The following is a 14,875-nucleotide window of genomic DNA, read 5'->3' as shown; positions in this document are numbered from 1 at the left end:
ATCCAGTGAAACCTCCCACAAGAATTATTATAAAAAATTTTTAAATGTTTTAAACAAATTCAACTCTTTGAAATAGCAAAACACTAAATAAAGCAGGCAGAACTATAGGAGGGTTTCCTTTGAAAAAAACGGTGATAAGTAAGATTTACAAGTGCTTGACTTTTCTTTTTCTGTCTCAGAATACATCTCCTACAAACACACTTCTCAGCTCCATTAGCAAAAAGGCATAGCCTTATCAGCTCAGGCTAACAGTGGACAAAATTAAAAAGTTGACGGAATATTTGGAAATTGAGGGAGAAATCCTGGGTGCCAGAGAGCCTCATGAGGTGTAACTTCCATCTGTACATAATATAAATTACACATGCAGAAGAAAGTTATTCCACTTATCCTTTTATTCACTCAGCTCCAAGCTCACTGTTGCCTATTCTGCAAAAATAGATGTGGATCCTCTGAATAGCGTTTTCCTTTACCAGTATTGTTAGTGGAAGGTGCTGGAGAGACGTTGAAGGAGGGAGGAGTTGAGCTTTCTCGTTCTGCTTTGTTCCCAGGCAGCTCCTACAGCTTTATGCATCTTCCCCTGACTCAGCTCTAGCTCCCGCAGCCTGGATGCCTTCTCTGGTGTCCACCTCTTACCAAATACAGCAGCAGCAGTCAGCATTTACCTGAGCATCTCTCTCTCAGGCAAGTTTGTGGCAGAGTGATTTCAAGGAAGCAACTGTCCTTGAGAAGCCTTCCCTGGCATTTTAGAGGGTGGATTTCTAGTAGATGTACCTCTCCAGTAAATTCTTCATCTCAGCCCTGTAACCTCTTTCTTGGACTACGGATGTTAAGAAATGTCTTCTGCACCTGTGACATTTTTGCACACTATCGGTAGGAAAGGGAGACAGGGGTTGGAAAAAGTCACTCAAAGCAGCCACTGAGTAATTTATAACTTTGTTTCCAGGGTTATTTTGAAAAGTAATGCTGTTAGGATATTTTTGAAAAGAAGACATAAAGGTTAAGTTAAAATGGAAAGATTTTTAGAACAAGCCTCTGAAATGGATGGGGTTAAGTTCCTAACTTTCCTCTTTTTTAAGATTATGTTTAAGAAAAGTAAATAAAGTGAAATTTTCGAATTTATTTCCTGTGAAATAACTCAGAAGAAATGATATATTCTCTCTGTTTTAACAACAACAAAAAAAGGTTATGATAATACTTGATTAGTTGTTCAGTTGGATTAGAATCAACTATCTTTAGAAAGGGGCTTCCTTTCCAGGTGGCTCAGTGGATAAAGAATATGCCTACAATGCAGGAGATGCAAGAGACTTAGTTTCGATACCTGGGTTCGGAAGATCCCCTGGAGGAGGGCACAGCAACCCACTCAAGTATTCTTGCCTGGCGAATCCCATGGACAGAGGAGCTTGGCCGGCTGTAGTCCATAGAGTTGCCAAGCGTTAGAGATGACTGAAGTGACTGAAAACACACACATACACACACCTTGAGCAAAATCCATTAAAAAGTGTTCACCTCTCCTCACCTCTTTCCAGTTGCAGTGAGACAATATTAGTGATGTTCAGTTCGTGTTGGGGTAGGGATGCAAGTCAAAATATCGTATAGGCATGCTTATATTCTATAGCCATATTATATACATAGGTAGGTATATAACAGTATATATGTGTATTATATCTATAAAGGTATAATATTGTATAGGTATATGTTATATAGGTATATTATATAGCTATAAATATATATATTTATACATATATATCTGTATATAGGTATACTGTTAAAGTGCTGCACTCAGTATGTCAGCAAATTTGAAAACTCAACAGTGGCGACAGGTCTGCAAAAGGTCAGTTTTCATTCCAATCCCAAAGAATGGCAATGCCGAAGACTGTTCAAACTACCATACAGTTGCACTCATTTCACATGCTAGCAAGGTAATGTTCAAAATCCTTCAAGCTAGGCTTCAGCAAGATATGAATCTAGAACTTCCAGATGTACAAGGTAGGTTTAGAAAAGGCAGAGGAACCAGAGATTAAATTGCCAACATTCGTTGGATCATAGAAAAAGTAAAAGAATTCTAGAAAAACATCTACTTCTGCTTAATGGACTGTGCTAAAGCCTTTAACTATGTGGATCACAACAAACTGTGGAAAATTCTTAAAGCAACAGAAATACCAGACCACCTCACCTGTCTCCTGAGAAACCTGTAGGCGGGTCAAGAAGCAAGAGTAGAATCAGACATGGAACAATGGACTGGCTCAAGATTGGGAAAGGAGTACATCAAGACTGTATATGGTCTCCCTGCTTATTTAACTTACATGCAGAATGGTGGTGGTATAGTTTAGTTCACTAAGTCACGTCTGACTGTTGCTACCCCATGGACTCTAGCCTACCATGCTCCTCTGCCCATGAGATCTCCCAGACAAGAATACTGGAGTGGGGTGCCATTTCCTTCATCATGTGACATGCCAGGCTGGATGAGTCACAAGCTGGAATCAAGATTGCCAGGAGGAATATCAACAACCTTAGATGCAGATGACACCACCCTAATGGCAGAAAGTGAAGAGGAACTAAGGAGCCTCTTAATGAAGGTGAAGGAAGAGAGTGAAAAAGCTGGCTTAAAACTCAACATTCAAAAAACTAAGATCATAGTATCTGGTCCCATCACTTCATGGCAAACAGATGGGGAAAAGTGGAAATGGTGACAGATTTTATTTTCTTGGGCTCCAAAATCACTGCAGACAGTAATTGCAGCCATGAAATTAAAAGATGGTTGCTCCTTGGGAGAAAGGCTATGGCAAAACTAGAGTGTTAAAAAGCAGAGACATCATTTTGCCAACAGAGGTCAATCTAGTCAAAGCTGTGGTTTCTCCAGTAGTCATTTATGGATGTGAGAGTTGGATCATAAAGTAGGCTGAGCACCAAAGAACTGATGCTTTCAAATTGTGGTTTTGGAGAATGTTCTTGAGAGTCCCTTGGACAGCAAGGCAATCAAACCAGTCAATCCTAAAGGAAATTCACCCTGAGTATTCACTGGAAGTATTGATGCTGAAGTTCCAATACTTAGGCCATTTGATGTGAAGAGCGGACCTATTAGCAAAGACCCTGATGTTGGGAAGATTAAGAGCAAGTGATAGAGGATGAAGAAGGGGGTGACAGGATGAGATGGTTGGATAGCACCACCAACTCAATGGACATGAATTTGAGCAAACTCCGGAAGACAGTGAAGGACAGGAAAGCTTGGCATGCTGCAGTCCATGGGGTCACAAAGAGTTGGACACGACTTAGTGACTAAACAACACCAGCAATGCTTATATTAATTTCTTCTTAATAGGTGAGATTTCTTTGAATTCTGCAGCACTTGAGTCTTTAGAGACTCTGAAGAAAATTTACCTGTGCAGCAGAAAAACCCAGGGGAAGAAATCTGATTGTCCACTCTTATAGCTGTTAGGTGTCTTAGGAGTATTTTCAGAAAGTGGAATAAAGCTCATTATATCTAATTTTGCTCACATGTGCCTTCCTTATATTTTCTCTGCAGCTAAGATATATAGAAAACCTTGGGATATGAAGTTAGTCTGTTTGAATGGAAATTCTGTTTTTTTCTATACAACTATTAGAGCCACTAAATGAAACATTATACCTAATAAAAAGAATAATGTTTGAGGATCCTTAGACAGTTTCAGGATCAAATTATAACTAAAATTTTATTTTTGTTTAACTTTAAAAGTTCTAATTCTTTTATTGATTTAGCAAATATCTTGTACATTTCTAAAAATAATGTCTTGGTTTCTAAGAGGTTTGTAACAATAAATTTTATTTCAAAAGGGAAAGAACATGTATACTGGCTTGAGCAAATGAGTACTTCTAAGGTGGACAGTGATAGCCAAGTTTCTCACTCTTAGGAAGAAAGCCACAGTCTAGAATGAGCTGTATGGAGCTAGATTAGCGATAGAGGTATCAGTATGGACTCAACATTTAACTTAATACAGATGTATAGATATAGAAGTTGTCCCTCAGTATCCAAGGGGGTTTGGTTCCAGGAGCCCCCCATGGATACCAAAATTTGTGGATATTCAGTTCAATTCAGTTGCTCAGTCATGTCCAACTCTGTGTAACCCCATGGACTGCAGCACAATAGGCTTCCCTGTTCATCACCAATCCCAGAGCTTGCTCAAACTCACTTCCATCATGTCGGTCGGTGATGCCATCCAACCATTTCATACTCTGTTGTCCCCTTCTCCTCCTGCCTTCAGTCTTTCCGAGCATCAGGGTCTTTTCTAATAGGTCAGTTCTTCACATCAGGTGGCTAATGTATTGGAGCTTCAGCTTCAACATCAGTCCTTCCAATGAATATTCAGGACTGATTTCCTTTGGGATGGCTTGGTTGGATCTCCTTGCATTCCAAGGACCCCCAAGAGTCTTCTCTAACACCACAGTTCAAAAGCATCAATTCTTCAGCACTCAGCTTTCTTTATGATCCAACTCTCAATATCCATACATGACTACTGGTAAAACCATAGCTTTGACTAGATGGACCTTTGTCTGTAAAGTAATGTCTCTGCATTTTAATATGCTGTCTAGGTTGGTCATAGCCATTCATCTAAGGAGCAAGCAGCTTTTAATTTTATGGCTGTAGTCACCATCTGGGGTGATTTTGGAGAAAAGAAAATAAAGTCTGTCACTGTTTCTATTGTTTTCCCATCTACTTACCATGAAGTGACGGGACCGGATGCCATGATCACTGTGTTTTGAATGTTGAGTTTTAAACCATCTTATTCACTCTCCTCTTTCACTTTCATCAGGAGGCTCTTTAGTTCCTCTTCACTTTCTACCATAAGGGTGGTGTCATCTGCGTATCTGAGGTTATTGATATTTCTCCCAGCAATCTTGATTCCAGCTTGTGCTTCATCCAGGCGGCATTTTGCATGATGTACTCTGCATGTAAGTTAAATAAGCAGGGAGACAACATACAGCCTTGATATACTCCTTTCCCATTGTGGAACCAGTCTGTTGTTCCATGTGCAGTTCTAACTTTTGCTTCTTGACCTGCATACAGGTTTTCTCAGGAGCCAGGTCAGGTGGTCTGGTATTCTCCCATCTCTTGAAAAGTTTTCCAAAGATTGTTGTGATCCACAGAGTCAAAGGCTTTAGTGTAATCAATCAAGTGGAAGTAGGTGTTTTTCTGGAATTCTTTTTCTATGATCCAACAGACATTGGCAATTTGACCTCTGGTTCCTCTGCCTTTTCTAAATCCAGCTTCAGCCTCTGGAAGTTCTCTGTTCACATACTGTTGAAGCCTGGCTTGGAGAATTTTGAGCATTACTTTACTAGCATGTGAGATGAGTACAATTGTGCAGTAGTCTGAACACTCTTTGGCATTGCCTTTCTTTGGGATTGGAATGAAAATTTACCTTTTCCAGTCCTGTGGCCACTGCTGAGTTTTCCAAATTTGCTGGCATATTGAGTGCAGCACTTTCACAGCATCATCTTTGAGGATTTGAAATAACTCAACTGGAATTCCATCACCTCAACTAGCTTTGTTCATAGTGATGCTTCCTAAGGCCCACTTGACTTCGTACTCTAGGATGTCTGACCCTAGGTGAACGATTACACCATAGTGATTATCTGGGTCATGAGATCTTTTTTGTAAGGTTCTTCTGTGTATTCTTGCCACCTCTTCTTAATATCTTCTGCTTCTGTTAGATCCAGTCTGTTTCTCTTCTTTCTTGTGCCCATCTTTGTATGCAGTGTTCCCTTGCTATCTCTTATTTTCTTGAGGCGATCTCTAGTCTTTCCCATTCTATTTATTTCCTCTATTTCTTTGCATTGATCACTTCAGAAGGCTTTCTTATCTCTCCTTGAGTCCCTTTCATAATATATGGTGATAGTACAATGAATGCAGTCTGCCCTCCTTATGAATCCCTGGATGTAAAACCCATGCATATGGAGGGCAGACTCTAATTACAGATACATATGGATATATTTTCTTGCTCAGAGGGCTTAGAAGCAGTGATAGCAGAATTATAGTGGGCATATCAAGTACAGAGATTGTGGTTTGCTCTGACAAAGGGAATCAGGAATCCTTGGATAAATGATGGATTCTATTGATGGAGTAGAGAAAATACAAGATAAAGCTAGAGCAACTTGTCCTACAGAAATTAGGAAAGTGCTAAAAAAAGATGTGGGCAGTGGTGCTAGGAACATGTCAAGGGGACTCGGGAGTCAACTCAAAAGAGTTGTTAATGATATTACTGCTTAAATTCTGGAATGATTTTAGCAATAAAATAAATAATATAGTGTCAGACTATAAAAATAAATATGCATGAATAATACTGATATAACAAAGTGGTCAAATTATAAGAGAAGAGACAAACCTTTCCTATAGAATTTCAAATAATTCATATGGTTACTTCCCTTATAGTTCATATAGCTCAATCCCCTCATCTCTGCTCCTTCCTGAGTTTTGGCCATATTTGGTGACTTGCTTCCAAAAGAGTAGAGTATGAACAGGGCTGAAGGAAGTTCCTTGAAGAAACATGACAAACTGCACCTTGGCCAGGTGCAAGGTTAATGGCATCAGTGATGAGTCATACCCTTGATTTGATATGAGAATGGCATTTTACCTCTATGATCTTCCTTCATGAAATCTGTTTTCCCAGATTAATCATGAAAAAAGCATCAGACAACCTCATTTGAGGAACATTCTAAAGAATACTTGAACGCAAGATTGTAAAGGGCTTATAAAATTAGGGAAGTCTTAAAAAATGGTCACAGACTAGGTAAGACTAAAGAGACATGATGACTAAAGTTAACCTGGCATGATGGACTGAATCCTGGAAGAGAGAAAGGACATTAATGGAAAAACTATTGAAATCTGAATTAAGTATGGAGCTTAGTTAATATGAATGCACCAATGTTGTCTTTTAGTTGTGACAAATGTACCATGGTAATGTATACAGGAATTGTATGCTGTTATTACAACTTTGCTATAAATCACAAACTCCTTTAAGACAAAAATGTTTACCAAAAATGTTTAAAAATTAACTCTATATAAATTGACAGACCCCAGTCTGTCATTTTACCTCACAGTGCAATGATCTGTATGAAATAAAACTTATGTTATGTGCAAGTACATTTCAGAAACGTAATCCATGTCTCAAACCAGCATTCAGTTGAGAGTAAAAACACTTATAGATGCCATGAAGAAAACAAGGGATGAGAAGAAATTATGCAACAGTTATATCATTCTTTTATAAACAAAAGAGAGGAAAAATCCTAAGATAATATTTATCACTTGGTGCCAAACTGTAGGGTCTTTCAGATACTCTGATCAGCAAATATGAAGAATACAAAAGATATAGTAATTCATTATAAAGTAATATTTTAGAATTTCAAGGACATTCAGCTTCACTCTCACACACACACACACACACACACACACACACACACACACACACACACACACATATATATGTATGTCTCAAACAGTGCTTTAGTACTCCAAGATAAGTTGCACTATTAAATCTACTATTGAAGAGTTTGGATTATTTCCCAGTTCCTCAATATCTTCATTCATTTTTCTCTTTTATATCCCATATTACAGCCTTGGTTTAGCTAGAATACCTTCCTAGAAGAGCTCTTGAGCAATTTTTGCAAAGTAAGTATTTTCTGAAAAAGAACTCTTAAAATAAGTTTAATAAGATTTGTTAGGTTTCTTCTAAAATTTCTGGATAAGAATACTTTCAAGTGAAAAGAATTTAAAACAGAGCATTCTAGCCTTAGGAACCTGGAATATTAGGTCCATGAATCAAGGCAAATTGGAAGTGGTCAAACAGGAGATGGCAATAGTGAATGTCGACATTCTAGGAATCAGCGAACTAAGATGGACTGGAATGGGTGAATTTAACTCAGATGACGATTATATCTACTACTGTGGGCAGGAATCCCTTAGAAGAAATGGAGTAGCCATCATAGTCAACAAAAGAGTCCAAAATTCAGTACTTGGATGCAATCTCACAAACAAGAGAATGAACTCTGTTCGTTTCCAAGGGAAACCATTCAATATCACAGTAATTGAAGTCTATGCTGCAGCCAGTAATGCTGAAGAAGCTGAACGGTTCTTTGAAGACCTACAAGACATTTTAGAACTAACACCCAAAAAAGACGTCCTTTTCATTATAGGGGACTGGAATGCAAAAGTAGGAAGTCAAGAAACACCTGGAGTAACAGGCAAATTTGGTCTTGGAGTACCGAATGAAGCAGGGCAAAGGCTAATAGAGTTCTGCCAAGAGAATGCACTGGTCATAGCAAACACCCTCTTCCAACAGCACAAGAGAAGACTCTACACATGGACATCACCAGATGGTCAACACCGAAATCAGATTGATTATATTCTTTGCAGCCAAAGATGAAGCTCTATACAGTCAGCAAAAATAAGACCGGGAGCTGACTGTGGCTCAGATCATGAATTCCTTATTGCCACGTTCAGAGTTAAATTGAAGAAAGTGGGGAAAACCACTAGACCATTCAGGTATGACCTAAATCAAATCCCTTATGATTATACAGTGGAAGTGAGAAATAGATTTAAGGGACTAGATCTGATAGAGTGCCTGATGAACTGTGGACGGAGGTTCATGACATTGTCCAGGAGACAGGGATCAAGACCACCCCCAAGAAAAAGAAATGCAAAAAAGCAAAATTACTGTCTCAACACCCTTAAAAATAGCTGTGAAAAGAAGAGAAGCGAAAAGCAGAGGAGAAAAGGAAAGATACACCCATTTGAATGCAGAGTTCCAAAGAATAGCAAGGAGAGATAAGAAAGCCTTCCTCAGCGATCAATGCAAAGAAGTACAGGAAAACAATAGAATGGGAAAGACTAGAGATCTCTTCAAGAAAGCTAGAGATACCAAGGGAACATTTCATGCAAAGATGGGCTCAATAAAGGACAGAAATTGTATGGACCTAACAGAAGCAGAAGATATTAAGAAGAGGTGGCAAGAATACACAGAAGAACTGTACAAAAAAGATCTTCACGACCCAGATAATCACAATGGTACGATCACTCACACTCACCTAGAGCCAGACATCCTGGAATGTGAAGTCAAGTGGGCCTTAGGAAGCATCACTATGAACAAAACTAGTGGAGGTGATGGAATTCCAGTTGAGCTATTTCAAATCTTAAAAAATGATGCTGTGAAAGTGCTGCACTCAATATGCCAGCAAATTTGGAAAACTCAGCAGTGGCCACAGGACTGGGAAAGGTCAGTTTTCATTCCAATCCAAAAGAAAGGCAATGCCAAAGAATGCTCAAACTATGTACAATTGCACTCATCTCACACGCTAGTAAAGTAATGCTCAAAATTCTCCAAGCCAGGCTTCAGCAATACATGAACCATGAACTTCCAGATGTTGAAGCTGGCTTTAGAATAGACAGAGGAACCAGAGATCAAATTGCCATCTGCTGGATCATCGAAAAAGCAAGAGAGTTACAGAAAATCATCTATTTCTGCTTTATTGACTATGCCAAAGCCTTTGACTGTGTGGATCACAATAAACAAGGGAAAATTCTGAAAGAGATGGGAATACCAGAACACCTGACTTGAGAAACCTGTATGCAGGTCAGGAAGGAACAGTTAGAACTGGACATGGAACAACAGACTGGTTCCAAATAGGGAAAGGAGTATGTCAAGGCTGTATATTGTCACCCTGCTTATTAACTTATATGCAGAGTACATCATGAGAAATGGTGGGCTGGAAGAAGCACAAGCTGGAATCAAGGTTGCCGGGAGAAATATCAATAACCTCAGATATGCAGATGACACCACCCTTATGACAGAAAGTGAAGAGCTAAAGAGCCTCTTGATGAAAGTGAAAGAGGAGAGTGAAAAAGTTGGCTTAAAGCTTAACATTCAGAAAACTAAGATCATGGCATCCAGTCCCATCACTTCATGGCAATTAGACAGGGAAACAGTGGAAACAGTGGCTGACTTTATTTTTCTGGGCTCCAAAATCACCGCAGATGGTGATTGCAGCCATGAAATTAAAAGACGCTTACTCCTTGGAAGGAAATTTATGACCAACCTAGACAGCATATTAAAAAGTAGAGATATTACTTTGTCAACAAAGGTCCATCTAGTCAAGGGGTGGTTTTTCCCATGGTCATGTATGGATATGAGAGTTGGACTATAAAGAAAGCTGAGCGCCAAAGAATTGATGCTGTTGAACTGTGGTGTTGAAGAAGGCTCTTGAGAGTCCCTTTGACTGCAAGGAGATCCAACCAGTCCATCCTAAAGGAGATCGGTCCTGGGTGTTCATTGGTAGGACTGATGTTGAAGCTGAAACTGCTATACTTTGACCACCTGATGTGAAGAGCTGACTCATTTAAAAAGACCCTGATGCTGGGAAAGATTGAGGGCAGATGAGAAGGGGATGACAGAGTATGAGATGGTTGTATGGCATCACCGACTCAATGGACATGGGTTTGGGTGACTCCGGGAGTTGATGATGCACAGGGAGTCCTGGCGATCTGCAGTTCACGGGGTCCAAAAAGTCAGACAGGACTTTGCGACTGAACTGAACTGAACTGACAGTGGTTAGCATATAGTAAACAATTCAAACTATAAAGGCTACAATGACTAAATGTTCATGATTCCTTTTTGCCAACCTATACCACTTGGCTTGTACTTATAATTCCATTATTCTACATGTTAGTAAGTGATGTTACATACAAGTAGTTCTTTCACACCATTCATTATCTAAGGGGGGATTGGGGGGGGGAATATGGCCCTCTTCTATTTGTTGTTGTTCAGCCAATAAGTCATATCCGACCCTGTGACACCATGGACTGCAGCATGCCAAGCTCCTCTGTCCTCCTGTATCTTCTGGAGTTTGCTCAAATTCACGTCCATTGAGTTGGTGATTCTATCTAACCATCCTTTCCTCTGCCATCCCCTTCTCCTCTTGCCTTCAATCTTTCCCAGCATCAGGCTCTTTTCCAAAATTAGCCTCTTCACATCAGGTGGCCAAAGTATTGGAGCTTCAGCATCAGCCTTCTCTATAATGGATGGCAAAGCTGTATCAATACTGTTAGGGTGTTTCCTGAAGAGAATCTACTGGTGCTGATCTTTAGAAGCAAACACAGAAAGAAACCAGGAGAGAGGTTATCAGAAATGCAACAGGGGATATGGACAGGGCACCAACATTTTCCTTCCAGTCTTGCAAATAAGTTATCTTCCCTCTTGTCACAGCAAGTGTCCTGGAACACTTTCTACCATTCACCTTTTGGAATTCAACTCAAAACTGTCTCGGGAATACTTTACCTAATTTTTAATTTTGATGATACATATTTAATATCTACTAATTGCCTAGTATTTTCTTCTTCCTCATATTATCTATCAGCATAACCACACCTGCTGCTGCTGCTACTAAGTCACTTCAGTTGTGTCTGACGCTTTGTGACTCCATAGACTGTAGCCTACCAGGCTCCTCTGTCCATGGGATTCTCCAGGCAAAAATATTGGAGTGGGTTCCCATGCCCTCCTCCAGGGAGCCTTCCTGACCCAGGAGTCAAACCTGTTTGGGAAGTTAAGACAAGCCTATCCCACTGAAGATATTCCGTGTTTTCCAAAATTAGTTAAACCCCATCTGAATGAATGCATTTTCAGCTCAATAGCTCAATCATTTATTTAACAAGTCTTTATTATTATTATGAATGCTGGCTTTGTGCTGAGCCACAGAGGTGTGGAAGTTACTGGGGATACAAATATATGAGGGAAATATATGTTGGCTTTAATAATATCTAGTCAATTGGAAAAGATATTAAACAATTGAGGACACACATATTTACTTCAGAATAGTTGATAAATGATTTGAAGGTAAAATATGGCCAAAAATGATGTTAGTAGATACACAAAATTATATTATGATATAGTTTATGTTATATACAAAGCATACAGTTAGAATATATAATTTGGGGGTTTCTGATGCAGAAGAGAGTTGTTGGATTTTACATTTTCAGATATGTTTTGTTCCTATATGGCTTTGGAGAAATCAAAATACTTTTATCTACTTTAGTATGAATATCCTTCATTCTCAGTTCCAATAGTTATTATTGCTGTGATTATGTTATCATTTTGTATTGATTTTAGATGTCATTTGAGTGTTAAACCTGTTTTCTCAACTAAATCTGTAATGCTCATGTTTTCTGAACAACTTAGATTCTTTTCCAAGTGCAGAAAAATATCAGAACACCTTCCTCTGTTGTGAGGGAAGATGGTAAATAAAATTCCAAAATGAAAACAGTTCAAAAAATAATAAAGTCCCATAAGGAAACTGAGTATATATAAGACACAGAAGTCAAGCAATGAATATTTAATGAACAAAGAACAAATACCACTGATAAAATGTCTAAGTAATTAGATTAAAAGAGCTCATGTAACACATGATTCCTGACTTTAGTGTGCTTTCCAACAGTTGAAGAGATGATGTAATTGCATCACCAACAAAAACATGACAATAGCGATCATTTATTGAACATCTGTTGTTTCAAGTACTATGCTGCTGCTGCTGCTAAGTCGCTTCAGTCGTGTCCGACTCCGTGTGACCCCATAGACGGCAGCCCACCAGGCTCCTCTGTCCCTGGAATCCTCCAGGCAAGAACACTGGAGTGGGTTGCCATTTCCTTCTCCAATGCATCAAAGTAAAATTGAAGGTGCTCAGTCGTGTCCCACTCTTTGAGACCCCATGGACTGTAGCCTACCAGGCTCCTCTGTCCATGGGATTTTCTAGGCAAGAATACTAGAGTGGGTTGCCATTGCCTTCTCCATTCAAGTACTATACTTTATGTGTATTTCTATTTAATTCAAATAAACCAGTGAGTTAGGAACTATTATTATCTAGGTTTTACATCTAATTATAGATATAATATTCTGAATCCTGGCTTAGAGAGCCTGACTGATAAGATCTAGCATGAGGAAGATGGCATTTTATAAAGAAAGGATTATGGAAAATGCCTATATATTATTTCAAAAAAATGGAACAACACACAATAAACAATATGCAGTATATAACATTCTAGATGGATTAAGTCACTCAAGGATTTTAATGTATTGTTTTGAGAAACTGAAGAAAAAATTGTAATTTGTGAAAAACAGGCTACTTTAAAAATACAATGCAAACCAAGCCCATAAGTAATCAGTAAATTTGATTAAAAATTCTTTTTTATTTCTGAAATTCAAAACACTCTGAATGTAAAATTAAAATATAAACTACAGGGAATTCCCTTCTCTGTAGAATTTGTAGATCACAGTGTGTGATCAGGCCATTTAAGATGGTGTTCTCTTGCTCTCTGTACATGCCCTGCTAAACCAGTCCCTGCTTCATTCACAGGACTCTCCAATCGTCTTAACTATAAAGCTTAATCAGTAACTGCCAATGTGCTTGCTGCCCGCCACAGTGAGTGAGTGTTCTAATCCTGAGGCAACAATGGCTTCCCCATTAGTTTATTATTAACTACCCTCCACTATGGTGATTAACCTGGGGGACTGTGAGGGACACTGCCCAGCTGCTGGTCTTCCTGTTAGCTGAAGCAACCTGATGTCAACTTCTCTATAAATGGTAGTCCTCTTGTCCCTGAAATAATGAAGAGTGTTGTCATGTTGCCGTACATGGTCAAGCTTTACTCCAACACCTTTGCTTTGGGCATGTAAGATTTCCCTATCCAGTAAACCACTGATGTCTCTGTCACTGTCTCTGGGCTTTTTGGTTGAGGCTGGACAACTACAAGGTTTGCAGGTCTGTGGGGTGACACCCAACAAACGTAAAGCAAGTGTTCCTTCTGCCATGACTAGAAAACTGAGGCAAACCATAACAGTAGTGTTTAAAACATAGGCTAGCTGTGAGAATAAAAAAGATGTGAACTAAAGTTTCAGAGAGGAAAGAGCTTTCCTTTGGTGAGATAACCACAGCCAACTATTTTCTTTCTTGGGGAAATTTTCCAGTTCTTAGTTTAAACCACAGATTACCCTAGCTTTTGTTTAGGGACTTAACTAAAGGGAAGATAAGCCAACATATTTCTAAGAGCATTCTAGGTTGTATGAAGGTTGAGAATCTAGATAGAACTAGTTTTACTCACAAAGTGTGGTGTCTCAGAGTTTAAAGCGAGAATCTAAAGAGGTATGCTCAAAATCTCTGACATACAGAACTGAACATTCCACTGTCTTTTTGGTCTGAGGCAACAGGTTTCCTAGGCTATAAATTAAAAGATTTTGGTGGAGAATATTAAAGGAATAAGGAAGAGCCAGAAATAGATTAAATTTCCTAAAAAATGAACCCTTGCTCCCCACCTAGTTCAGTCCCGAATTGAATGAATGGAATCAGAATCACACCTTATCTGCCTATAAGAGCTAAGAGGATACCTTCTTTTGGGGGTAAATAGCATCACTTGGTGGTTCAGACGATAAAGTGTCTGCCTACAATGATGGAGACCTGGGTTCAATCCCTGGTTTGGGAAGATCTCCTGGAGAAGGAAATGGCAACCCACTCCAGTATTCTTGCCTGGAAAATCCCATAGATGGAGGAGCCTGGTAGGCTATAGTCCACAGGGTCACAAAGAGTCGGACAGGACTGAGTGACTTCACTTCACTTAGCATCACCTGAAACCTCTAGTTTTCTTCCCCATGTACATTATTACATTATTTAATGTAAAATAAAACCCACAAGCTATGCAAATTGGCAGAAAAATGTGCTTAAAAATCTTGAAACAGGTGATAGGGTTAGACCAATAGATGGTGCATACACATTGGACTTAGGAGGACAAAGGCATTAAAGCAACTATATAAATGTTCATTAAAATAGATTAATATATGGACAAATGCATTAAAAGATGTTTAAC

The sequence above is a fragment of the Dama dama genome, chromosome 33 (genome assembly GCF_033118175.1).
Source record: "Dama dama isolate Ldn47 chromosome 33, ASM3311817v1, whole genome shotgun sequence".
In the NCBI taxonomy this organism is placed as follows: Eukaryota; Metazoa; Chordata; class Mammalia; order Artiodactyla; family Cervidae; genus Dama; species Dama dama.
This window is presented reverse-complemented; position numbering follows the sequence as displayed.